General features: G+C 63.5%; 2 gene segments (V, D, J or C); both read right to left on the bottom strand.

The window, feature by feature from the left end:
* Nucleotides 1–24460, bottom strand: part of LOC309655521 (Ig alpha-1 chain C region-like) — a 193160-nt gene extending 168700 nt beyond the window's left edge. The window contains exon 1 of the C gene segment in view: nt 24373–24460.
* LOC309655523 (Ig mu chain C region secreted form-like) lies at nt 16881–25456 on the bottom strand. The segment is given in 5 exons: nt 25412–25456; nt 18539–18856; nt 18132–18467; nt 17583–17897; nt 16881–17420 (listed from the first exon to the last, which is right to left on the bottom strand).
* Between the last annotated feature and the right edge of the window lie 1001 nt (nt 25457–26457).

Below are 26457 nucleotides of genomic sequence, written 5' to 3'. Positions count from 1 at the left end.
GAGCGGGTGAGCGGGAGTCGTCTGGAGATGACCCCGAGGTGTCTTTTGGGGGCCACTTGGCAGGTGGTCACTTACTGAGGTGGGAGAGAGTGCGCGAGGGGTCGATCTCAGAAGGGAGGTTACCCTGGGGCCCCTCCATCCGGTCCGCCTGTGACCCTGTGACTTGCTCCGTGCCAGGGCCATCCCCGGTCTCCATCCCCGCAGTGAATGTTTGTCGGCACCTACTGCGCGCGGACTTTGTTCAGGGAGCAACGGAAAACCCTGTGCTCTTGGGGTTAACTTTCTGGGTGAGGACAAAGAAACAACCAGCTAGTATCATGAGTACGTGAACCGTAGAATGTGCCAGAAGGGCCAAAGAAGAGAACTCGGCAGGGAAGGGGGATGGGTGTGGTGCCGTTCTCATTAGGGCAGATGGGGTGGGCTTCATGCAAAGACTTGAAGGGGGTGAGGGAGGGACCCTCCAGAGCCTGGGAAGAGGTCTCTTCGAGGGGACAGCCAGCGGGGAGGCCCTGCCCGGAGGAGGGAGCAGGTGGGGTGGAGGGATGGGAGGCTGGGGCAGGGCGGGGCCACCACGAAGACCCCAGGACCTGCAGGTGAATTTCTGATCAAATGTGAGGCCCTTTCGGGCTGTGGACCAGCTGAGGCCTCATCCAAGATCTCGAGACAGGGCTGCCCTCGCTGCCGGGCTGAGAGGGCTTCAGAAGGCAAGGGGGGTGCAGAGAATGCCACCAAGGACCCTGCAGGCATGGCGACTGCCCTGGCCAAGGCGGCGGGCCGGCCAGTGTGGGAAATGCGGCTCCCTGGATGGATATGGCAGGCAGAGTTCAGGTCTGCTGCTCGACTGGGACGGGTTGCAGAGAAAGAAGGGAGTCAATTCCCAGAGTTTGCACCCAAGCCGCTGGCAGGGGGGGGCACCCTTGGCTGGGACGGGGAGGATGCTGGGGACGGGCTGATCTGGAGGGACTGTTGGTGTCTTAGTTCTTGCGGCTGCAGCAAATTACCACAAACATTTGTCCTCTCGTGGTCTGGAGGCCGGACGTCTGAAACAGTCTCACGGGGCCTCGAGCAAACGTGGGCAGGGCCGCGCGGGGAGGGCCTGCTCCTGGCCTTTTCCAGCCGCCCGAGCGGCATCCCTTGACCCGTGGCCCTGTCCTCCGTCTTCGAAGCCGGCAGGGTAGCTGGCCCTGCCTCTGTGTCACAGGCCCTTCCTCTTTGTGCCAGGCCCCCCGTGCCTCCCCCTTGTGAGGACCTGGTGATGGCGCTGGGCCGAGAGGCTAGGACCCCCGCGCGTCTCAGGATCCCGGGCGCAGTCGTCTGCACAGTCCCCGCTCGCAGGCTTCAGGGATCAGGAGGTCTGCGGGGCCACGGCCAGCCCGCCAGCCAGGCGTGTGGTGGCGGGTGCGCTGAGGGCGAGACGTGTTGTTGGCTTCCAGCCCCAGCATGTGGGATGAGGTCCACATCTGGGGACAAGAGAGGAGTGCCAGCCGTGGACAAATGCTGTTGGGCCACAGGCTGGGTTGGAGGCTGCAGGGCACAACCAGTGACAAGGGGAAACGGGCAGTGTGGCGTCCGGGAGCCAGCAAGGGGAGCGAGAGCACGACGCCCGACACGCAGACTGGCCAGGGAGGGGACGGCCTCGGCGCCGACCCCTCATTCCTGCCCTGGTCCGCGGGTGGGGAGGCAGGGAGGACGCGCCCGAGGCTGGCACCCGGGCAGGTGTCCGCCACGCTGGCCGCCCCGCCTGGCGGGGTGAGAAAGCCTGCGGCTGATCGGGGCCAGGTCCGCACCCTCGCCTGCTGCGGGGACTCCGGGCAACGGCGGGGAGTGGCCAGGCACTGGCCAGGACCAGCGTCTTCTCCAAGCCCCGTGAGGCAGCACTTTGTTTACCCCCCAGCCCGCCCTGCGTGAAGGGTGCCGTCACTGCGTCCGACGGAGGGGTGGGTGCGCAGGAGGGCTCGGGGGCTGCCCGAGCTGTGCAGACGGTGAGGGCGGCTCCGCGCGCCCAGCTGCTCTCGCTCCCACCGCTCAGTGCTGTCTCCTGTGTGTGTGCGTGTGTGCGCTGCATGAGCACACGTGTGCCTGTGTGTCTGTGTGAGTGTGAATCCATGTGTGTGTGTGCAGACCTGCCCACGTGTGCCCACGTGCATATGCCCTTGCTTTTGTGTGTGTTTGCACACGTGCGTGTGCTTGTGCTTGCAGGGTGCGGACCCACGTGTGCACTGCATGTGTAGGCGCACACATACTTATGTGTGTGAGGAGTGCACGCGTGTGCACATGCATGTGTGCACGTGTGCCTGCCTGTGTGGACGGGCACATGTCTGGTGTGGGAAGCAGGGCCTCTCAGCCCACTTCCTTCGGTGCAGGGGGCTCTCCCAGCTTCCTCGTCGTGGCAGCTCCCCGATACATGCCCGGACCCTGCCGGCCCCCGTCCTCGGATGTTTGCCCTCAGCCTTCTGGGTCCTCTGACCTGGGGAGATCCAAAAGGCTGGGACACAGAAACAGGAGGCAGGTGAAATGAGCCAAAGCTGTTTATGGGGCCGGACGGTGGGCGGGAAGGTAAGGGGGCCACAGTCAGGACCACTGGCTCGGTGGGCGGGGGCACAGGGCCAGCTGGGGGAGCCACCCACCTCCCTGTATCCCGATGCCCTCCTCTCTGTGTCGGGGGCTGGGCTCTGCCGTGGGCAGAGGAGAGTGAGTGGGGGTCAGGGGTGGGGCTGGAGGCCTCTGTGCACAGAGTGGGGTCCTGCCCGCTGGCAGCCGTGGGCGGCGTGGAGGCCAAGTTCCCCCGCTGCAGTGCCGGCACCAGCTCTCTGGGGCTACTTCACCTGCAGCGAGAGCCCCAGGGTCAGGAAGGGGGCGGGGTCCCAGAGGACAGGGTGCAGGCCCCCAGGTCAGGGTCCCCCCCGCCCAGCTGAATCGGGGACCCCACCTCCCTGACCCCCACGAGCGCAGGTCCAAATGCCTGTCCTATGCTAGGGGCTGTGGGTGGAGGGAGGGGAGCCGCCCTGCCGGGCCGAGCGGGCCGGGCCGGTTCCCGCAGGATCCCTGCACGCGGGGCGCCGGCTGCCGGGGCCAGCCTACCTTGATGAAGGTGACGAAGCCGCCGTAGAGCAGAGTGACAAGGAAGAGGGCCACGAAGGTGAGCCACAGGCGGCCCGTGTCCTCCAGCTCTGAGTAGTCGTCACCGCTCTCGTCCTGGCTCCGGGGGGGCAGGGTGGCCAGACCTGGGGAAGAGCCGGCGCCGCTGAGACCGGGCCCGCGCCCGCGGCCCCGCCAGCGCACGGTGGGCCCCAACGAGCACGTGCAAACGGCCTGCTCCCTGCCGGGCTGTGCTGGGTGCTGGGGCTCCGCAGAGCCCGACGGGTCACAGTGCCGGGTGGGGCCGACGGTCTGGAACCAAACCGGCTCACAGCTCAGTTCACGCCAGCGAGACTGGGGGCAGGGAGTGGGGGGCACTGACACCGATGTGGACACAAGGGCCCGGCCGGCCAGGCGGGACGGCGAGAGCCTCCTGGCTGCTCCGTGACAGCGTGAAAGAGAAGATGGTGCCAGCCAGGCAGAGAGAGGTGGGAACAGCGTGCACGCAGGAGAACAGCATCACGAGTGCCCTGTTTCAGGAGAGCCTGGCCCGGAAGGGTGGACGGGAGCTCCATGTGCCTGCAGCGGGGACCTGGGGCCAAGCGGCGGGAGAGGAGGCCAGAGTGGGGCTGGGGCCAGGCCCTGCTGGTGACTTTAACCTGAGAACAAAGGGCTTTAAGCAAGGGCATGCCAAGGCCAAGTTTGAATATCAAAAAGTCATTCCTGCTGGAGTTGGAGTGGTTGGGGGCTAAGGCAGGATGAGAGGGACTCGCTCGTGTCCAGGCCCAGGTCAACACACTTGTGCGGAAAGCGCACCGAAGTCCAGAGGGAGAGCCCAGGGGCAGGTAGGGAGTACTGAGTCCTGGAACCCGTCTCATGCCCCGGAATTTCCTAGTCGTTCATTCCATGAGTGTTTATTGAGGGTCTTCCTCGTGCTTGACCAGAGTTACCGGAAGTGGGGTCTGTAGGTGGTACTGGCCAGGAACCACTGGTCACAGGGCACAGGAAATAGGTATGGAAATTGTGTGCATTGGAAACTTTTATAGCAGTCTGTTGAATCTAATAATAAAAAATCAGCACATCTTGGTTTCTGTTTGTCTCAGTTTTCTAGTAATTAGTTCATATTGTATTCCACAAAGGTATGGGGCCGTGATTCATTGGAAAATGTGTAAAAGGCAGCAGCCCTTTGCCACAGAGAGCTTGAAGGAGGCTGTTCTCCACACACGGAACGCAGGGGTGAGCAGCCGGGGCTCCGTGAGATGGCGAAGCATGATGACAGTTTCCCGTGGACCCAGATGCCCCACGACCCAGCCCTGGGGTCAGGGATGCCTTCTCAGTTACACAAGAGAGCTCGTGTGAATGATAAGCAGAAGTTGGCGGGATGAGAAGGTGGGAAAGATTTAGGGTGGGAGAAGCAGCGTTGGGAAGAATTGCAGGTGAGAGAGGTCATGCCCATTCACCCTTCTGGAGCGGGGCAGGGATGTGTCAGCAGGCAGCCCATTGGGCACAGTCCGAGAAACCCTGGGACAGGATCTGGAAGTTTTTCTTAGGGCAAAAGAAGCCATGAAAAGAGCTTAAGCCGAGGGGTGACATGATTGGCATTGCTTTCAGTTCCAACATCTGGGTCACCTGTGGGTCTAATTCTATTTGCTAGTTTAAAATTTTGATTATGGGTGAAGGTTTTCTGCTTATTTGCATGCCTAGGAAATTCTGATTGCATGCTGGACATTGTGCACAGACCGACAGTGAGCTTGAAGTAGATTAGACATGTGTATTGGCCATGAAGTGGGCACATACTCTCCTCTGTTGGGCAGGGAGGATGAGGGGCTCATTGTTTTCACCAGGAGTTGAGCTGGGCTGGGCGGCAGGATCGTTGGCTCCTGGGTCTAAATGTTCGGGTGGGGTCAGGCCCCTCCAGTGGGGCTTTGGGATCTAAGCCTCGTCCAAGGCTGGAGATCTCTTGCCCCACTCTGCTCCCAGCCACTGCTCGCTCAGCAAAAGCCCTGGGTGGGGGAATCAGCGGGTGGAGGAGATTTGTCTGGGGCTCATCTGTATTCCCACTCCCCGGGCCAGCCCAAGCAGACGCTAAATCTCGGCGGACTCCCTCACGTCCCTCTCCTCTCACGGATGCCTAGGCCTCTGCCCACTGGTGTTTGGGATGAGGATAAAGTGGCCAGCAGCACCTTCCGGCCTAGGAATCTAGGTCAGTTGGACACTGAGCCCTCAGCTCTTCAGAGGCTTTAAATAAATCTGATTTTCACTGTTTATTCGATGTTGTCCTTCTGTGACCGCAGGAGTGACCATCTCACTAGCTTCTACATCCTAAGTGGAAGAAGAACCTCGATGGATGTTTAAAGATCACCTTGGCCGCTGAGTGAAGGATGGGCTGGAGCGGGCAGCGATGGCAGTGAGACCGGCAGGGGGCGGGGAGGTCTGGGGGGCGTGGTCAGCAGAGAGAAGCGTGAGGACTCGAGGTATTCAGGAGTTGGGGGGCTGCCTGCCTGCGAGGGTGACGGGGGGCCGAGGTCCCTTGCCTTCACTTTGGGGGATGGGACGCATGGCTGAGGAGTGCTGGGGCCGCAGAGCAGGCCGGGAGGGAGAGGCTAGGGGCCCCGCGGGAGGCAACGTTCCAGCTGCTATTTTCTAACAATAATGAGGGCCACAGGTGCTGGCCTATGCCGAATGCCCTGCAAGTCTCCCCTCCTTTGGGAAGAGGGGGACGGTGGTGGGCTGACCCTAGAACGGAGAGGGATGGCGTGGCCTACGGACGGAGGACGGGGCGGGGATCCTGGGGGTCCTTGGAGGAAAGCAGCAGGACCTGTCGAGGCAGCCAGCCACAACTCGGGGGGCATGCAGCCGGCCCAGCGAAGAGAGAGGCTGCAATCCAGGCTGTGGAGGGGCCGAGGAGAGGGCGGCCGAGGCTGCCTTAAGCAGGGAGCCGTCCTGGCTGCCCTCCACTGGTCTGGAGGAGGGGTACGGGCAGGGAAGGCCCAGCTGCCTGCCGGCTCAGACCCGGGGTGGGATGGTGCGGGCCGCGGCCTCCTGGACGAGGCCTTTCTTCCCCTCACTCCCAGGGGGCTCTGGGGACTGGCCAGGCCTCCTGCCACCTCTGCCGCCCACCCTGTCTCCAGAGTGTGTGGCCCTGGTGGGTGGACATATTTCTGGCCCCCGTGGGAGGTGTGGGTCAAGGCTCTGAAGGCAGCCGGTCCAGGGTCTCCTGGGACATGAGACCACGGAGAGCCCGCACTGTGCCTGGGGGCCCGTCTGCTGGGTGTGGAGGACTGGAGACCGGGGGAGGGCCAGTGAGGAGCCCCCGGGGGTCCTGCCTGTCTGCCCAGGGGAAGAAAGAGGGGCAGGGTCAGGAGGCCACTTCAGTGACCGAGGAACAGACAGGCCCGAGGGGCGTGAGCCATGACAGGTGGCCCAGCACAGACTGGATGGGGAGGGGCAGTGCTGTGAAACGGGCCGTGCCCCAGGTGGGCACTTCAGGAGGAGACCTGCTGGGGCACAGGCAGGCGGGCTGGGGTGAAGCCACTCTCCGGGGGACCCTGCAGGACCAGCGGGGGCACTGCCCACCAGGAGGCCACTGCTGCCAGACCCGTCTGTGTGAGGGCTGCTGTCCGGGCGTCTTCTCCACTCCGAGGGGTGCCCATGGCGAGGGCCAGGGCTGTAGGCAAGGTCCCCGACCCCAGTAGAGCAGGAGCCTTCCTGCCCCCCTCGCCTTGCTGACTCGGGCACCCCCAGCCGCCAGCATCTTCCTCTGCCTGGCTCCCATCGGGTGGCCTGGGGCCTGGACCCCCTGCTCCAGCTCCTGCTGGGCTCTGCGTCCCACTGCCTGACCGGCCCAGGGTGTCCACCACTGTCCCACGGGGCTGGGCTGGGTCGGGAGGGGGCGCCGGTCTGGGTGCTGCCCTCTGATGAGGCGGCAGTGGGGGCCTGGCAGGATGCCCCAGAGGGGAGGGCGAGCCCTGGGCCCCCACCAGAGCCTCTTCTCTGGCGCTTTCTGTCCACTTTGCCCCTCTGGGTGACGTGCGGTCAGGGCCTGCCGTGGGCGTGTGCCGGTCTGACTCCTCTGGGCGCCTAACCCAGCCCCCGCTTCCGGGCATATCTGGCTCCCCAGGTGCTGACCGTGCTCCCGGACGGGCGGAGGTCTTGGGGGCCGGGGAGGCTCGGACGCCCCCAGGGCGACAGCTGTCTGGGGCGACCACCCTCACACCCAGCCCAGGGGGCCCCTGCTCTGCGCCCAGAGCACCTCGTCTCCATCAGCACCTTGGCGGGAGACGGCTGCTCCTCAGGGCCTGGGCTTGGGGGGGGGCCCGCCTCCCATCCTGCCTGGGCCAGCACGTGGCGTGTGGACGGGGCCGGCCCCGGGGGGGCCGCTGGCAGGGCGTCCAGAGCCCCCAGGGCCGGGAAGCGTGCTCTCCAGACCCGCAGCGGCCTCGTCCCCGCTGCCCGGCTCCTCTGGGGCTGCCCCTCGCCCCCAGCCCTGCGTCTGCGACCGGCTCGGAAGGAGGCCCCCAGCCCGCGTGACTCACCACCGACGTCCAGGCTCCAGCTGGTGCCGAGCAGCGTCCGGGAGGCCTCGTGCCTGACCACACAGGTGTAGGTGGCAGCCGCACGGCCCGGGAAGGCGGGGACGCGCAGGACGCTCCAGGTGTGGAATGAGGAGTTCCCAGGCTGGGCTGCGGGGTGCGCCGTGGCGGACCAAGAAGGGTCCACCTCGCGCCGGCCCTCCAGCCAGGTGAGGAGGACGCCCGGCGGTGAGAAGTCGGACACCTCGCACAGGAGCCAGGGGGCCGCCTCGGCAGGGGGCAGTGGACCGGGCACGGTCAGGACGCGGACGGCAGGCTTGCTGGGTGCCGAGGCCTCTGCAGTGAGAAGCCCAGTCACGCTTTGGGCCGGGGGCATCGGGAGAAGCCGGGCGGCCGGGGGACGCTGGGTCCCACCCCCCGGGGTCCCCTGGTGGAAGGAGGTGGCCAGGGGTGCTGCCGGCTGCGGTGTGGGGCGCAGGGGGCCCGCGGCTGCCCTGTCTCTCCAGCCCGGGAGCCGCCCTCACCGTGTTCTCTCTGTGCCGCCAGAGTCACCGGGGACTGCAGGCCGGGGCCACTCAGCGTGCAGGTGATGGGCGTCCCCTTGGCCCACAGGGCCCTGGACAGGGCCAGGTGGCTGCTCCGGCTCCAGGACCCGTTGGCGTGCTCTGTGGGCTCCTCCTCCTTGTGCCCGCTCTGGGGCTGCCCGGCCACCTCCCAGGACAAGCGGGCCGCCTGCAGGTCGCCCCCCACCGCCAGGCAGGTGAAGTTGGCCTCACCTTGGAGCCACAGGTCCTGCAGGGGAGGGCGCAGCAGGTAGACCCTGGGGGGCTGGGTGTGGTTCCGGCACTCTGCAGGGGACAGGGACAGGTTGACAGGGTGCGTGGTGGCCCCTGGCGCGGTGGGTGGGAGCGGGGTCGAGGGGTGGCCAGCGGCTCCTGGTTTCTTTAGTCACTGCCCAGCCCCAGGCCTGCCCTCTCCCCAGAGCCACCCGGCCCTTGTTGCTTCCAGAAGGGCAGTGGCCGGTGACCTCCCGTTGCCCATAGCTGGGCTGGGGTCTCGCTGGCAGGCAGGCTCTCTCGGCCGCTGAAAGTTCTCCGCACTTCTCCCCTCCAACTTGGTGCCTCAAGGACTGACCTCTGCAGGGGTCCTTTGGATTTTCCGGCATCCGGGCTTCTGTCTGGGTGCGACTGGTGGGCAGCACTGTGGGGGAACGGGGTGAGTCAGGGTCTCCTGCCAGCTCCACAGACGGCTGGCGCTGTGGCCTCCCCGCACCGCCGGCCCCCTTCCCGCCCTCTGGGGGTCGTCTCCATCAGCCCTCCCCGAGTGCGCCTCCAGGCTCTGGCGGGACCCTGGCTGTCTGCTGCTGGTCACGAGTACCTGTGCTCAGTGCTCAAGGACCATCTCCATAACAGTCACCTCGACAGTTAAGGGTGACGGTGACCAGTAAGTTACTGGGCCATAAATTGCGACAGCCCAGGGGTCAGCCAACTTTTTCTGTCAAGGGCCAGAGAGCAAATATTTTAGGCTTTGCAGCTGCACGGGGTTTCTGTCTGTTCTCTTCCCCTCCTCCTCCTGGTCCATCCCTCTAGAACTGGAAAGGCCAGTCCTAGGCTGTAGAGATCAGGCTTTGGGCCGCATCTGGCCCGTGGGCCGTGCGAGAGCCGGGCAGCGTCTGCGTCAGGGGGGCCTCCCTTGTCGGAGGGCTTGGCTCGTGCGGTCAGCACACCTGAGGCCCCAGGTGGGCCATCTTCCACGGGAGGGCAGTCCGGCCCCAGAACAGGAGGGCCCAGCCTGTCCTCTTGAAGCTCCGCCCTCTACCCGCCAGGGCTGCTGGGTGGATGGTCCGGCTGCAGGAATCACGGCTGGGGCTGAGTGCTGACACACGCCGGGGGGGCTGTGGACGTGCACAGCCCTGCCGCGGTGACCTTCTCATCCGGAGGACTGAACTGTCTCCTGATTCCCCACGCCCTGTGTGCCTGACCAGGCCACCCCGGGCCCCGGGGACACGCAGGGCGGGAGCAGGTTCTGCCCTGGGGTGTGAGCATCTTGACCAATGAGCTGGGGCTGGGCAGGGCCCCCCGGAGATGCCACAGCAGGTCGTGGCCGCTGTCCTCTTCTTGGAGCTTCACCGGCACTCCAGAGGGCCGGCGAGGGAGCTGCTGTTCTCTGTGTGACCAGCACACCTCCAGTGGTTTCTGCCCTTCTCAGAGCGAGGACACGCCTCCCAGGGTGGCAGACAGGGTGAGGTGTGACCCTGGGCCCCAGCCAGGCCCCCAGCACTCAGAGAGCCTGGCGCCAGGTGGAACTGGGGGTGAGGGCGGCTTTCGCCGGCTGCCACGGCTCCCCGGCCCTGTGGGTGGCACCCTGCTTCTGTGAGGGTCTCGGGGCTCAGTTCCATACTCCTGGCCACCTTGGGAACGCGTCCCCGCATGAGGCTCCACGGCGAGCTCACGGTCAGCGGGTCAGCTGGGCCAGGCGAGCCTGGAGCTGGCCTGTGGGCCCTCCCTCTCACAGTGTTCCTCACGGTGTGACCTGCACAGGTCCCCCACTCATGAGGGGCTGATGGCCACACGGGGGCCTGAGGTGGCATCTGCAGTAGGTGCCCCTCAGGTCAGTGCCCTGACTTCCTGGCTCAGCGTGTGACTTCCGGAGTCACGGGAGAAGTCGTGGAGGGCTGCCGGAGGGAGGCAGCTAGGGGACGGGCAGGCAGGCGGGGGTGTGCGTGGGCGGGGGCTGCTGACCTGGCGTCCTCGGAGTGGTTAGGGCTGGGGCGGAGCCCTCTGACCGGGACGTCGCAGAGGACACCGTAGGGGGTGGAGTCCGCTTCGATGCTGAAGTCAGGGAAGCAGTGAGCAGGTGAGGGTCAGAATGCACTGTGTACTGGGGGGGAGGGGCTGCAAGGTGACGGGGAAGGGCGGGGGCGGGGGGCGCGCAGGGTGATGTAGCGGGAACACGCCTGGCCTGACCCCCGCCCCCGGCCGCGGGGGGAGCCCGGCTCACCTGTGACAGGCACGGACCGGTCGCCGTTGGGGTGCTGGACTGTGCACAGCAGGTGCTCTTCGGGCCCCTGGGGGACGCTTGAGGGCGGCAGGAGCACCTGGGAGGAGGCCGCGTACTTGCCCTCCCTCAGGACGGCCGGGAAGCTCTGGACGCTCCGGCTGCTGACCCCGCTGTTGTTCTGGTAGCTCCAGGAGAAGCTGATGGAGCTGGGCAGGAAGTCCCGGGCCAGGCAGCCCAGGGCCAGCGGGTTCTCATCAGACAGGGCGCTCACGCAGGAGACCAGGGGGAAGAGAGTCGGGGCAGACGGGCTCCCTGAGGACCCGAGAGAGAGGACAAAAGAGAAAGGGGGTGTGAGAAGGGTCTCTCGTGCCCTGCCGGTCGGTCGGGGGTCCGGGAAGCCCTGCCTTCCCTCTGGGGCAGTGGTGCCCTCAGTGCCCCTGGCTCAGCCACACCGGGCCCAGCCTGGGGCTCTGGGGTTGGAGGGAGGGTCCGAACGCCATCGGTGAGAACGATGCAGACTCAGCTCCGCCAGCCCTCGGCACACGCAGGTCACTGAGGTCAGCCCAGAGCCAGCCAGGACGGTGCAGCGTGGCCAGCTAGCCCAGCTAGACTCCCAGGGCTCAGTTGAGGGTAACCATCCCAAAGCAGGACGCCAACTGTCCAAGTCAAGCCAGCCCAGCCAGTGCTTTTCTGCTGACCCATCTCAGCCCCCCTTGGTCAACCCAGCCCCGCTCAGCCCAGTTCAGCCCAGCTCAGCCCAGTTCAGCCCCACTCAGCCCAGTTCAGTGCAGTTCAACCCAGCTCAACCCACTTCAGTGCAGTTCAACCCAGCTCAGCTCAACTCAGCTCAACCCAGTTCAGCCCAGTTCAGCACAGCTCAGCCCAGCTCAGCCCAGTTCAGCCCAGCTCAGCCCAGTTCAGCCCAGCTCAACCCAGTTCAGTGCAGTTCAACACAGCTCAACCCACTTCAGTGCAGTTCAACCCAGCTCAGCCCAGCTCAGCTCAGCCCAGCTCAGCCCAGCTCAGCCCAGTTCAGCCCAGCCTGGCTCAGCCCGGCTCTTCCCAGCCCAGCCCAGCTCAGTTCAGCCCCACCTCAGCCCCACTAAACCCGGCTCAGCTCAGTCCAATCCAGCTCAGCTCAGAAAGCCCGGTTCAGTCCGGTTTTGTCCAGCTCAGCTCAGGCCTGCTATGGGCAGCCCAGGGTAGCCCTGCCCAGTCCTGAAAGCCCAGTGGTTCTAGCCAGAAAGCGCCAGACCCACTTGCCTCGGCCAAGGCACCTCGTGCAGGAATCCCGCACAGCTGGGCTGGGCCCGGGGTCGGTCCCTTTGTGCCTCTTGCTCTCTCTCCTCCTCGGGGTCCCTGTCCTCCCCTTTGCACTGGGTGCCCGATCCCTCCATGCCTGCCCCAGGCCCAGCCGGCTTTGGTTCCCAGCAGCGGCAGTCACCCCCTTACTCAGCTACCTGGGAAAACGCTTGCTGGCGACTTTACATTCCCTAAAGCATTTTGCAAGAGCCGCGGCGCATTTGCCATCATCAGAGGGAAGGTCCTAGTCTCTCTGGAATGGGCAGCGTTGCTTCTCCGGGGAGAGGAGAGCCTTGGGGACGCTGCCCTCGGCGCCTTGGCCTTCCTGGGCACATGCCCTTGGCCCAAATTCCTCCTCACCCCCGGCTCTCAAATGAGTCCGGCTTGACTAGATTCCCTCCAGGAAAGTCCTCATTAACAATGACGGGAAACGCATTTAATCTGAATTGCCGCTCACAGTTGTGCTTTATCCCAAAGCACTGCAGAAAGCAGAGGCTGCTTTCCAGGGCACAGCAACGATCTAAAACCCAGAGCCGCGTTTCCCACTTAAGTGAGGACACGGTAAGGAGTGCCCTGTGTGTGTGAAGCACCCGGACCCACACAGGGGATAGTCAAAGACTGATTTCCCTTCAAGTGAAAACAAAAACATTTCATGCAGATTTCCCGGAGCAGCAAATCTGGCAGCGCTGGCTGCCTTCCTCTTACCTTCTCAGGCTCCCGGTCACTGGCAAGTCCCGTGGGGTCTTTGGCCTGGCAGAATTCCTCCAAATCCCTTAAAAACGGCTGATTTACCACTAGCCCACTGGCCGGTGGCAGAAGCCAGGACTGCCATCCCCTGCTCCGGGCGGTCCCAGGAGACCCCCAGCCACGGCGGGCCTGGGGGCACCCGCTCTCAGACCCTCCACGGGAGCTCCTTCCACTAAGACGCTGGCTGGGCTGATGACCCAGAGCAGAGACGGCCCTTCCAAAGTGTCCTGAGTCCTTCCGGACTCACCCCCGACTGCCTCTCCTCTCAATCCGCCAACCAACATGTTTAACTGAAATAATTCATGACGAATGCACACATTTCACCTAAAATCTGTCCTGAGCTGGATACCTGAAAAGCGGTCTTGAAAAATACTGAAAGGAAGGCAACCGTATCAGAATACCAGAGTGTTTCTTAGTCACGAAGAGAAAATCGACCGGCTAAAGATTGTGGGCACACTGATAGTGGAAAGAGTGCTTCGGGGCATCGGAGGATGGTTTGGGATTAATTACCTTGAAGGAATACCCCATTAGAACATTATACGAATGCATTGATAAAATGCACCTAAGACTATTCACTTTCTTAAACCTTTACTTTGAAAATGAGTATAAACGAGCAGTTGATAAGCTAAAACTGAAATAGATTCAAATAGTTCAAATAGGAAATAGGAGCTGGCAACCCCAGGAGCACGGAACGGATCCCCTCACAGCCTCGGAAGGACCAGCCCTGCTGCCACCTTGATCTTACTTCCAGCCTCTAGGCTGCGAGAGAATGAACTTGTGTTGTTTAAGCCTGACCTGTGGTTCTTTGTTGTGACAGCCCTCAGACACCCCTACAGGTGCTGTCCTGAGCTTTCAGCCCCGTGGCCTGCGTGAGAACCCCCCATCCCCGCTGGGGGTGGCTGTGCTCTGTGGGACCCCTCACTGAATGTCCCACAACCTGACAGCGTGGGCTGCAAAGGGCACCATTTAATCAGAAATATGCACTGGGAGCCCACTGCCAGGGGATGGGTTTCTCTGCGGAGCCATGTCCACTTCCAGCTCTCTTCGGCAGTCGCCTCTGCAAGCCCCTGCCACCCCCGTCGGAGGTGGTCCTGGGGGCCCCCAGCACCCTGAGATTGCCTCCCTGGGGAGATGGCTCCCAGACCGCCCTCCCTGTGCCTCCTCTCCTGTCCCACCGCCTGCTGCCACAGCTGGCCCGGACTTCTCTGCATCGCCTGGCTCAGCTCCCATCTCCGAGCGCTAATTCCTGGCTCCCCTACCTCCTGCCAGCTGTCCCCCTTTCTGGGCCTTTCCTCTGTGCCTCTCCCGGCTGTTTCACCTGAGACTTCTGCGCCCGCTTCCGAGCTCCGTCACCGTCTGCAGGGCGCGCGGTAGCTGCACACGCGCTGGGCGCCCCTCCTGAGTCCCACCCGCACACACCAGGCACTCCCAAGGTCGGACAAGCCCTCCTGTGGCTGGGCTTGCTAGGAACAGAGACAGAGTGACAAGGCCTCACGTGGGGCTCGTGGCGGCGTCCCGCGGACGCACACAGGGGCCCCAGCTCAGGCTGCACTGGGAGACCAGTCCGGGGGCCCTCTCCAGCTCAGCCATCTTTCTTCCTCTGGACCAGCCCCGAGACCCGGCCTGGCACGTCCCCCACGGGCCTGGGAGGAGACGCACGGCCCTTTCCCACGAGCCCTTTGGAACTGGGGTCAGCTCTCGGGATACACAACACACAGGAGTGTGGCTTGGGAAAAAACCCTTCACAAGGAAGCAGTATCACAAGATAAAATGTACATATTTATTTCAAGGCCACAAGCAAGACATTGCAAAGCAGGGCCGGGCAGAGCGCACGGCTGCAGGCTCCATGCTTGGCCACGGCATTTGGCCACGTCGGGAGAAGCCGGTTTCTTAGAGCTTGAAGCTGTAGAGGGACATGGGGAAGATGTCAGTACAAGTGGACGAGCCATGCGGGCCGGGGACCCTGGCCCCAAGGCAGCTCCCTTCTCGTTCCGTCTCTGGTCCCCCACGTCCTTGGCTGGCCGTCACTTCACCTGCAGGTGACAGAGACCGCGTGAGTGGGGGTGGGGGTCCCCGGGGGTCGTGCGCCACCCGCTCCCCGCGGCCAGGCGGCCCACCTTGAACAGGGTGACCGTGGTGCTGTAGAAGAGGCCCAGGAGGAAGAGGACAATGAAGGTGGAGGCCATGGTGTTGAGGTTCTCGAAGCCTTCTTCCTCGGCGCTCACTTCGCCCTCTGCAGGAGACACGGCACAGTGGGTCAGCTCGGCCGTGGCACCCGCAGAGCCCACCCTGGCTGCCCCTCGGCCGTGCGGCCCACCGGGAGCGCTGGGGGCACGGCAGAAGCAGGCAGGTGGGCGGGAGGGCACGTGCACTCCTGTGCCAGCCCCGCTGTGGGCTTGTCAGGCGGGGTCTCGGGCAGGCACGGCAGGCCACTGACCACCTGATCCGGGCTGGGCAGGCGCAGAGCATGGCCCAAGCTGAGCAGGGAGGCGACCCCGGGCACCTTGTCCCAGGAGACCTGGGGTGGCAGAGAGCACGACCAAGCAGCACACGCACACACGGGGTGTGACCTGTTCCAGGGCCGGTGGAGTGGCCCCCGGTGTCCTGGACTCCCCTGGAGGTCGTAGGGCCACTTGGGGCTGAGAGGCAGGGGGTGGGGGTCCTGTCCCCTGAAGTTTGGGGTGGGCCCCCCGGCCAGTGAGGACCAGCACCGGGGGCAGGCGGCTGTCTGTGCCGAGGGGCCCGTCCTTCCAGCCTCCCTCCCTCTCCTTCTTGGGGCCAATGGCACACGGGAGAGGCCGTGTGGGGCGCTGGCTGGCTTGTCTGCCCCATCAGCACTCAAGGCTGGGGGACCAAGGGGCCAGACAGACCCCTGAGCCCCCAGGGAGGGTGACATTAGGACGACAGGCGGAGGACATTCTGTGGGGTCTGCAGCCCCTGCACTGACGGACCCTGGGGTCATCTGGGGCTCAGGCCCCTAAAGGGCCAGGAGCCCGGGAGGGTCGGGAGGCGGCCTGGAGGGGCGGCAGTGTGCTGGACCCAGGAGACCTGCTCAGCCCCCACTTCTCTCCCTGCCCACCCGGCGCTGTGCCCACCATTTCCAGGCCAGTGTTTGCAGACAGGGCCCCTGCAGCTTCCTACTCCAAGGAGGCCCCTCCTGGGACGGCTCCCCTACCTCGCGGTTCTGCCTGCCTCCCGCTGCCTCTTCACAGGGGGCGGGGGTGGGGACGCTGCCGCCCTCACAAGGGCCTGGACCGGGAGAGGCACCCCTCCGGGGCACGGGCCCGCGCCTTCCTGAGGACCTGCAGCCGGCTGGGCCACGGTGGGCCTCGGAGCCCGCTACCCTGGGGCTGGGGACGGTGGCCATGGCAGGAGTCCAGGCTGGGCCGGCCCGTGGACACGCCCCCAAGCTGAGACAGAAGGACAAGCAGAGCTTGGGCGTGACGCCCGGCAGCCAGAGGGGTGCAGAGGAACACCGCCGGAGGGGGCGGGCGCGCCTGCCAAAGGCACCGAGCGATGATGGCTGTGCGAGGGTCGGCATCCGTGTCCATGTGTGTAAGCCTGTGCGTGTGCCGTGATTCGTGTGTGTGCACAAGCACGAGCACGTCCGTGTGTATGTGTCCATATGTCTGTGTGTGCATGTCTCAGTGTGCGTCTGCATGCCCACGACTTGTCCACGAGCACGCATGTGTGTCTGTGTGTGAGCACCCACGTGCCCGTGACTGTGCGTGTGCGTGCGCGTGTGCGTGTACCTGTGTGTGTCTCTGTGTGTCCACGTCTTTGCGTGTGTGCGCCTGTGTGTGTGTGTGTGCCCATGTCCATCACATTTGTGTCTGTGTCACGTGCATCCATGTCTCTGTCCATGTGTGTGCCTGTCTGTGTGTCCGTGTCTGTGCATGTGTGTGCGCACACGTGTCTCTCTGTGTGCGTGCCCACGTGCATGTGTGTCTCTGCATGTGTGTATGTGGCTGTGTGTGTGCATGCGCGTGCATGTGTTGCACACCCGTGTGCCCCCGGTGTGGCCGTAGAAGCAGCTAGAGGAGCAGTGAGTATAGGCTTGGCTTGCTGTGAGCATTCTGCAAGGAGCACCAGGGCTTCCAGGGGTGGGTCAGAGGCCCGTGGGGAGGCAGGGGCGGGGACAGTGGGGGAGGGCGGTCTGCTGGGCGGGGGCAGCACAGCCATGGCCCCCGCAGGGAGAGCATTGCTCACTCACAACCAGCATCTTTTGAACGGATCTTTTTATTTCTAATTTTTATAAAATGCAACATCTCACCCACTGACATGGTTAGTTTGCACGCACGCATGCACACACACAGTGACGGTCGCCCAGGGGCTCTGGCCCCGGCCTGAGCGGGCAGCCGGGTGGTCAGTAGCAGGTGCTGGCCGTGTCAGACATGACCAGCGACACGTTGTACAGGGTGGGTTTACCGGTGGACTTGTCCACGGTCCTCTCGGTCACCATGTGGGGCAGGGCCTCGTGGCCCACGACGCAGGTGTAGGTCTCCCCGCTGTTCCAGTCCTCCTCGCTCACCGTCAGGATGCTGTGCACGAAGTACAACCCGGGGGCCTGGGGCTCGGGCGCCGGGGCACTGGTCACGTACTTGTCGGAGGACATGGGCTGCCCCTTCTGCAGCCACTGCACGAACACGTCCGCGGGCGAGAAGCCCTTCACCAGGCAGGTGACGGAGGCGGACTCCCGCAGGCTCAGCTGTTCCCGCGCTGGTGGCAGCACGTACACGGACGGCATGTGCTTGGCGACCTCTGCGGGGGGAGACACGGTGGTGAGAGCGGGTTGGGGGCGAGAGGGGTCCGTCCTGGACAACGGGGAGCGCAGGGGCTCTCCTGGTCCTGCCTCGCTGTCCTCAGACCCCAGAAGCCGTGGGAGAGCCCGGGGCGGAGGGAAGGAAGCCAGAGCAGGCTTACCTTTGGGCCTGGAGATGCTGCGCTTCAGCGGCGAGGGCAGATCTGTGTGGGTCACCGTGCACGTGAACCCGTCTCCAGACTCCCAGTCCTCCACGCACACAGAGGTCTCACCCACAGCACTGAACGTGCCATTGGGGTGGCTCTCAGAGATGTTGGTGAGGGTCTGCAGGGCCTCGCCGTTGCGGGACCAGGAGATGCTCAGGCTGTCATAGGTGGTCAGGCCTGTGACCAGGCAGGAAAGCTTGGCTGACTTGGTGAGGAAGATGCCAGCGAAGGACGGGGGGATGGTGAAGATCCTGATGGTGATGACATCGGCTGGAGGTGGGAAGAGAGTTGGTTGGCGTGAAATCAGGTGGAGGAATAGTTCAGCCCATAGAGCAGGTGCCGAGTTGGCCGAGCCCCTCGTGAGCCCCCAGCTGCCCTGCACACAGCCCCTCCCTGCCCTTGGCCGCTCTGAGAAGCCAAGGCTCAGGGAGCTGCTGGGACGTCGGGGGCGGTGTCTGCAGACCTGTGTGTGAGGGTCCCCCCCACCCCGGGGGCTGCACTCACAGGGGCCGCACACAGAGGACACGTTCTTCTGGAAGATCATCCCGCGGTGCTCCACCTCGCAGGTGAACACGCTCTGGCTGAGCCACTCGCTCTCCGTGATGGTCAGCATGCTGTAGGTCCTGAAGGTCACGGGCGAGGGCTGTACAGTCTCCACCGGGCCTTCACTGATGCCAGACACCACCCGCTTTCCATCACGAAACCAGGACAAGGAGATCTGTTTGGGGCGGAAGTCTGTGGCCTGGCAGATGAGCCTGGACGTGCGCTGGGGAGTGCCGGAGAAGGCGTCTCGGGGGGGGATGAAGACACTCACGTTGGGAGACTGTGTAAATGTATCTGCTGAGAAGGAGAAGGCGTCAGCTGGGCCTGGCCTGACCCCCGCCCCCGGCCGCGGGGGTAGCCCGGCTCACCTGTGACAGGCACTTCCACGGACTGGTCGCCGTTGGGGTGCTGGACTGTGCACAGCAGGTGCTCTTCGGGCCCCTGGGGGAGGCTTGAGGGCGGCAGGAGCACCTGGGAGGAGGCCGTGTACTTGCCCTCCCTCAGTACGGCCGGGAAGCTCTGGACGCTCTGGCCGATGACCCCGCTGTTGTTCTGGTAGCTCCAGGAGAAGCTGATGGAGCTGGGCAGGAAGTCCCGGGCCAGGCAGCCCAGGGCCACCAGGTTCTCATCAGACAGGGCGCTCACGCAGGAGAACAGTGGGAAGAGAGTCGGGGCAGACGGGCTCCCTGAGGACCCGAGAGAGAGGACAAAAGAGACAGGGGGTGTGAGAAGGGTCTCTCGTGCCCTGCCGGTCGGTCGGGGGTCCGGGCAGCCCCGCCTTCCCTCTGGGGCAGTGGTGCCCTCAGTGCCCCTGGCTCAGCCACACCGGGCCCAGCCTGGGGCTCTGGGGTCGGAGGGAGGGTCCGAACGCCATCGGTGAGAACGATGCAGACTCAGCTCCGCCAGCCCTCGGCACACGCAGGTCACTGAGATCAGCCCAGAGCCAGCCAGGACGGTGCAGCGTGGCCAGCTAGCCCAGCTAGACTCCCAGGGCTCAGCTGAGGGTACCCATCCCAAAGCAGGGCGCCACCTGTCCAAGTCAAGCCAGCCCAGCCAGTGCTTTTCTGCTGACTCATCTCAGCCCCCCTTGGTCAACCCAGCCCCGCTCAGCCCAGTTCAGCCCAGCTCAGCCCAGTTCAGCCCCACTCAGCCCAGTTCAGTGCAGTTCAACCCAGCTCAGCCCACTTCAGTGCAGTTCAACCCAGCTCAGCTCAACTCAGCTCAACCCAGTTCAGCCCAGCTCAGTCCAGTTCAGAGCAGCTCAGTCCAGCCCAGCCCCACTCAGCCCAGTTCAGTGCAGTTCAACCCAGCTCAACCCACTTCAGTGCAGTTCAACCCAGCTCAACCCACTTCAGTGCAGTTCAACCCAGCTCAGCTTAACTCAGCTCAACCCAGTTCAGCCCAGCTCAGTCCAGTTCAGCCCAGCTCAGTCCAGTTCAGACCAGCTCAGCCCAGCCCAGCTCAGTCTAGTTCAGCCCAGGTCAACCCAGCTCGGCTCAGCCCAGCTCAGCCCATCTCAGCCCAACTCAGCTCGGCTCAGCCCAGCTCAGCCCAGCCTAGCCTGGCTCAGCCTGGCTCAGCCTGGTTTAGCCCAGTGCAGCCCAGTTTGGCCCAGCTCAGTCCAGCTCAGCCCAGCCCAGCTCAGCCCAGCCCAGCTCAGCCCAGCCCGGCCCAGCTCAGCCCAGCTCGGCTCAGCCCAGCCCGGCCCAGCTCAGCCCAGCCCAGCTCAGCCCAGCCCGGCCCAGCTCAGCCCGGCCCAGCTCAGCCCAGCCCAGCTCAGCCCGGCTCAGCTCAGTCTAGTTCAGCCCAGGACAACCCAGCTCAGCCCAACCCAGCTCGGCTCAGCCCAGCTCAGCCCAGCCCAGCCTGGCTAAGCCTGGCTCAGCCTGGTTTAGCCCAGTTCAGCCCAGTTTGGCCCAGCTCAGTCCAGCCCAGCTCAGCCTAGTTCAGCTCAGCTCAGCCCAGCTCAGCTCAGCCCAGCTCAGCCCAGCTCAGCTCAGCTCAGCCCAGCCCAGCTCAGCCCAGCTCAGCCCAGCCCAGCCCAGCTTAGCTCAGCCTAGCCCAGCCCAGCTCAGCTCAGCTCAGCCCAGCTCAGCCCAGCTCAGCTCAGCCCAGCCCAGCCCAGCTCAGCCCAGCTCAGCTCAGCCCAGCTCAACCCAGTTCAGCCCAGCTCAGCCCAGCTCAGCTCAGCCCAGCTCAGCCCAGCTCAGCTCAGCTCAGCCCAGCTCAGCTCAGCCCAGCTCAGCCCAGCCCAGCCCAGCTCAGCTCAGCCTAGCCCAGCCCAGCTAGGCTCAGCTCAGCCCAGCTCAGCCCAGCTCAGCTCAGCCCAGCTCAACCCAGTTCAGCCCAGCTCAGCTCAGCTCAGCTCAGCTCAGCTCAGCTCAGCCCAGCTCAGCTCAGCTCAGCCCAGCTCAGCTCAGCCCAGCTCAGTTCAGCCCAGCTCAGCTCAGCTCAGCTCAGCTCAGCTCAGCCCAGCTCAGCTCAGCCCAGTTCAGCTCAGCTCAGCTCAGCTCAGCCCAGCTCAGCTCAGCTCAGCTCAGCTCAGCCCAGCTCATTTCAGCCCAGCCCAGCCCAGCTCGACTCAGCCCAGCTCAGCCCAGCTCAGCTCAGCCCAGCCCAGCTCAGCCCAGCTCAGCTCAGCCCAGCTCAACCCAGTTCAGCCCAGCTCAGCTCAGCCCAGCTCAGCCCAGCTCAGCCCAGCCCAGCTCAGCCCAGCCCAGCCCAGCCCAGCTCAGCCCAGCCCAGCCCAGCTCAGCCCAGCCCAGCTCAGCCCAGCCCAGCTCAGCCCAGCTCAGCCCAGCTCAGCTCAGCCCAGCTCAGCTCAGCTCAGCTCAGCTCAGCTCAGCCCAGCTCAGCTCAGCCCAGCTCAGTTCAGCTCAGCCCAGCTCAGCTCAGCCCAGCTCAGTTCAGCCCAGCTCAGCTCAGCTCAGCTCAGCTCAGCTCAGCCCAGCTCAGCTCAGCCCAGCTCAGCTCAGCTCAGCTCAGCTCAGCCCAGCTCAGCTCAGGTCAGCTCAGCTCAGCCCAGCTCATTTCAGCCCAGCCCAGCCCAGCTCGACTCAGCCCAGCTCAGCCCAGCTCAGCCCAGCTCAGCCCAGCTCAGCTCAGCCCAGCTCAACCCAGCTCAGCCCAGCTCAGCTCAGCCCAGCTCAGCCCAGCTCAGCCCAGCCCAGCTCAGCCCAGCCCAGCTCAGCCCAGCTCAGCCCAGCTCAGCCCAGCTCAGCCCAGCCCAGCTCAGCCCAGCCCAGCTCAGCCCAGCTCAGCCCAGCTCAGCTCAGCTCAGCCCAGCTCAGTTCAGCTCAGCCCAGCCCAGCCCAGCTCAGCTCAGCTCAGCTCAGCCCAGCTCAGCCCAGTTCAGCCCAGCCTGGCTCAGCCCGGCTCAGCCCAGCTCAGCCCAGTTCAGCCCAGCCTGGCTCAGCCCGGCTCTTCCCAGCCCAGCCCAGCTCAGTTCAGCCCCACTCAGCCCCACTAAACCCGGCTCAGCTCAGTCCAATCCAGCTAAGCTCAGAAAGCCCGGTTCAGTCCGGTTTTGTCCAGCTCAGCTCAGGCCTGCTATGGGCAGCCCAGAGTAGCCCTGCCCAGTCCTGAAAGCCCAGTGGTTCTAGCCAGAAAGCGCCAGACCCACTTGCCTCGGCTAAGGCACCTCGTGCAGGAATCCCGCACAGCTGGGCTGGGCCCGGGGTCGGTCCCTTTGTGCCTCTTGCTCTCTCTCCTCCTCGGGCTCCGTGTCCTCCCCTGTCCACTGGGTGCCCGATCCCTCCGTGCCTGCCCCAGGCCCAGCCGGCTTTGGCTCCCAGCAGCGGCAGTCACCCCCTTCCTCAGCTACCTGGGAAAACGCTTGCTGGCGACTTTACATTCCCTAAAGCATCTTGCAAGAGCCGCGGCGCATTTGCCAGCATCAGAAGGAAGGTCCCAGTCTCTCTGGAATGGGCAGCATTGCTTCTCCGGGGAGAGGAAAGCCTTGGGGACGCTTCCCTCGGCGCCTTGGCCTTCCTGGGCACATGCCCTTGGCCCAAATTCCTCCTCACCCCCGGCTCTCAAATGAGTCCGGCTTGACTAGATTCCCTCCAGGAAAGTCCTCATTAACAATGACGGGAAACGCATTTAATCTGAATTGCTGCTCACAGTTGTGCTTTATCCCAAAGCTCTGCAGAAAGCAGAGGCTGCTTTCCAGGGCACAGCAACGATCTAAAACCCAGAGCCGCGTTTCCCACTTAAGTGAGGACACGGTAAGGAGTGCCCTGTGTGTGTGAAGCACCTGGACCCACACAGGCGATAGTCAAAGACTGATTCCCCTTCAAGTGAAAACAAAAACATTTCATGCAGATTTCCCGGAGCAGCAAATCTGGCAGCGCTGGCTGCCTTCCTCTTACCTTCTCAGGCTCCCGGTCACTGGCAAGTCCCGTGGGGTCTTTGGCCTGGCAGAATTCCTCCAAATCCCTTAAAAACGGCTGATTCACCACTAGCCCACTGGCCGGTGGCAGAAGCCAGGACTGCCATCCCCTGCTCCGGGCGGTCCCAGGAGACCCCCAGCCACGGCGGGCCTGGGGGCACCCGCTCTCAGACCCTCCACGGGAGCTCCTTCCACTAAGACGCTGGCTGGGCTGATGACCCAGAGCAGAGACGGCCCTTCCAAAGTGTCTTGAGTCCTTCCGGACTCACCCCCGACTGCGTCTCCTCTCAATCCGCCAACCAACATGTTTAACTGAAATAATTCATGACGAATGCACACATTTCACCTAAAATCTGTCCTGAGCTGGATACCTGAAAAGCGGTCTTGAAAAATACTGAAAGGAAGGCAACCGTATCAGAATACCGGAGTGTTTCTTAGTCGCGAAGAGAAAATCGACCAGCTAAAGATTGTGGGCACACTCATAGTGGAAAGAGTGCTTCGGGCCATTGGAGGATGGTTTGGGATTAATTACCTTGAAGGAATACCCTATTAGAACATTATACGAATGCATTGATAAAATGCACCTAAGACTATTCACTTTCTTAAACCTTTACTTTGAAAATGAATATAAACGAGCAGTTGATAAGCTAAAACTGAAATAAGTTCAAATAGTTAAAAGGGGAACCTTCTAGTTTCTGTCAACATCTTTGCCTTATTTTAGAAATGCAAATTATCCAGGTGGTGTTGTGTTCAGTGGAACTCTTTCAGCTTTGTGGGGCTGAGCAATACCATCACCAAACCACACCTTGGTGACCATAAGCTATAAATTCACCAACTGTGTTTTCTTGCTTCCTAAAATAGACTCTCGACTGATCTGCTTCCTGCCACCTGCTGCAGGTGGCCAGCCCCGCACGCGGCCATCTTGACTAACTCAGCACCACCAATTAATTAAAAAAATAAGCCGAATTTATTATTGCCAAAACTCAGCCCTGAATCAGGGCAGGGGGCCGACAGTACCGAGTTACTACTTCTCGGCCAAACTTGCACCCCTATCAACTCCCCAAAGACAGAATTCGCAGTTGTTAATTGAATGATAAAATTTAAAATACATTAAAAGTCTCTCACGTTCTAAAGTCACAATTTTCCTGGCCACCGGGAGCCACTTGAAGGATGTCCTGTCTTTTGGTATTTCATAAGCGCGCCTCTCAGGATGAACACGTATCCTTCTCTTAACAAGTGTCCTCACGAAACCCGGTACCTGTAACTTCCCCAGGCTCTTCCTTTCGGGGGGCCGGGGCACCCCATTCTCACCAGGATCGGGACACTACACGTCCATCCTCACCCAGACAATTCTAATCCTAACCAATAAAGAATTTGAAGTACAATCTAACGCAGAGCACACCTCATATCTGAAGAGGATATTTCACTATGCCTTCCACGTGTGGCATTCCTGGGGTTCTAGAAACACAATCAACAAGGCACACTCCTCAACTGACTCTATGATTGTAGCAGCCAAATTATCTCTTGCCACGGACCAAACTGTCCTGCCGCCGAGGGGGTCCTGGGACTCCCCCACAGGTGGCCCTTCCCGCCTGCAGCCGCCTCTTGAATGCCGGCAGTATTCCAGTTTTTGAAAGACATCAGAAAATCCAGAGGCTCTGAAATCCCTAGGGCACCTGGTCCTGGTCCCCTCCTGGCCAGTCTGCCCAGTCCCCCGGCGGACACAGACATGTCCTGAGGACCAGACGGCAAAGCTCAGAAAACCCCAGAGACAGGAGCAGAAAATAAAGGCCCTGGAGGGGCCATTCTTACCTGCGGAGACGGTGACAGAGATCCCTTGGCCCCAGATGTCCATACTATAGTAATCACTGTGGTGGGATCTCCAGCCTCACCTCACAAAAACCTCGGGGGCCTGGCACGGCCCCATGGCGCCTGGGGACCTGTCCTGTCTACAGGCGCCGCATGGAAGCCGACCGTCCGAGTCACTTATCCGGAGGGCCCCGGAACCCTCTGCTGGCCCTGCTCCCTCCAGGCTGCCCTGGAGACCCAACATCCCAGCCTGGCGCCCAGAAGCCAGACCACTGCCCGCCTAGGCTGTCTGACCATGAATCACGAATCCTTAACTCAAACTCAGAAGTCCAACCAACCTCAAACAGCCAGCCACCTGCCCCAGAAAGCTGACGGAAGCCCCTGGTGATGTTCGAATCAGATGGCCAGACCAGCCGAAGGAGCTGCCTTGTCTGTCCCCGCACCACGGCGTCCTTGGGCCAGGGAGGTCCATCTCTGGGCCCCTTTTATGGGGACCCTCTCCCTGGTTCCCTTTCCGGTCCTCCAAAGTGCCCTGCGCCTCTGACATTGAGACCCTGACGCCGCGGGTCTCCCCAGTGCAGAGAAAGTGCGGAGGGGGCGAGGTCTCACCTGAGGAGACGGTGGCCCGGACCCCGTGGCCCCAGGGGCCAGTGTAGCCACAGCGCCGTGGCCCCAGTTCTCAAACCAGCAGTCACGTTGTGACAACTATGCCAGGACCCCAGGCAAGAGCTGGCGGCCGGCCAAGACCTCCGGACCACCTCACACAGCACCTACTGTGGCGGCAGGGCTGGGGACCTTGGGAACCCAGAGCCCGAGGGTGGCTGAGACCCCCAGGGAAAGCCCTGGCTGCAGAGCCCAGCCACAGAGGGCGTCTGGACCCTCTGCTCCTCGCTGGGGTGAGCCTGGGCCCCCTCGGCCCTCTTTCCGAGCCCCCCAGGCTGCCCCAGTCCCTCTAGACCAGAGACCCAGACACCCTCGTTTCCCCCCAAATGCAGCAAAAAGTCTCAGAGAAAGTGAGGCAGGAGGGCTGGCAAGGACTCACCTGAGGAGACGGTGACCCGGATGCCCTGGCCCCAGGGGCCAGTGTAGCCACAGCGCCGTGGGCCCCGTTGGGGGTGTACAAAAACCCAAGCCCCTGGCAGCCCCCTGGCCCCGCCCGAAGCCCTACCCCCAGTCCCTGCGGCCCCGGGCGTGGAGCCCACTCGGCCCGGACTGTGTTCCGCCAGCAGAAGCCCCATTTCCGCAGGACGGGGAGGCAGATGGCCTCGGGAGCAGCCTCCCCTGGGGACCCCCGAGGGTCCCACATGGGCCAAGGACTCTCTGGAGACGTCCCCCCAGCCCAGGACAGATGAGGCAGAGAGCCGTCTCACCCGAGGAGACGGTGACCAGGGTGCCCTGGCCCCAGAGGCCAAAGTTAGCATATGGGCACAGTGAGCTGGCCCCGTGCTGAGGGTCACAGAGACCTGCACCCAGGGTCCCCAGGGAGCCCCCAGGAGCCGGAAGGTCTGCTCCCTGCTTGGAGACCGCCAAGCCCCTGCCCCGGCAAGCGCCCTCCTGCCCGCACCCCGTGGTCTGGGGTTGGACGTCCTCCAGACGCCTGACTTGCTTTGTCCCCAGGAGGCCACGTTTCCCTGCGTCGCCTTCTGTGCTGTCTGCTGCTCAGAGGCTCAGGGCCGCTCACCCCTCCTCGATTCCCAGCTGGGCTCCCCTCAACCCAGTACCCCTTCCCCAGGCCTCGGGGACCCAGTCCCTTGCCTGGAATGCGTCCCATCTCGTGCCCACCTGGAAAGCCCCTTCACCTTCCCAGATGGCGCACGCGACACTCCTTCTTCGGGCTCCCTACCCGCCCCCCTTGAGCACCCAGCTGTGAGCCCTCAGGGCGAGAACCCAGCTGCCCTGGGGCCTCTCTGCCCAGGGGTTTTGTAAAGTTGTCAATCACCGCGGCCCCAGCAGCACTGTGGTTCCTGGCTCAGCCAGAACCCCGAGGGCGGGCAGCGGGTGAGGTGGAGCCGGGGCAGGTCGGCCACAGAGCCCATGGGAGACCCCTGCCCACCAGTCCCCACGGTCATTCCTGGGCTGGTTACAGAT

This window comes from Balaenoptera physalus (assembly GCF_965194825.1).
Source record: "Balaenoptera physalus genome assembly, chromosome: 2".
NCBI lineage: Eukaryota > Metazoa > Chordata > Mammalia > Artiodactyla > Balaenopteridae > Balaenoptera > Balaenoptera physalus.
Note: the sequence above shows the minus strand (reverse complement) of the source record. Positions and strands in the feature narration are given on the sequence as shown.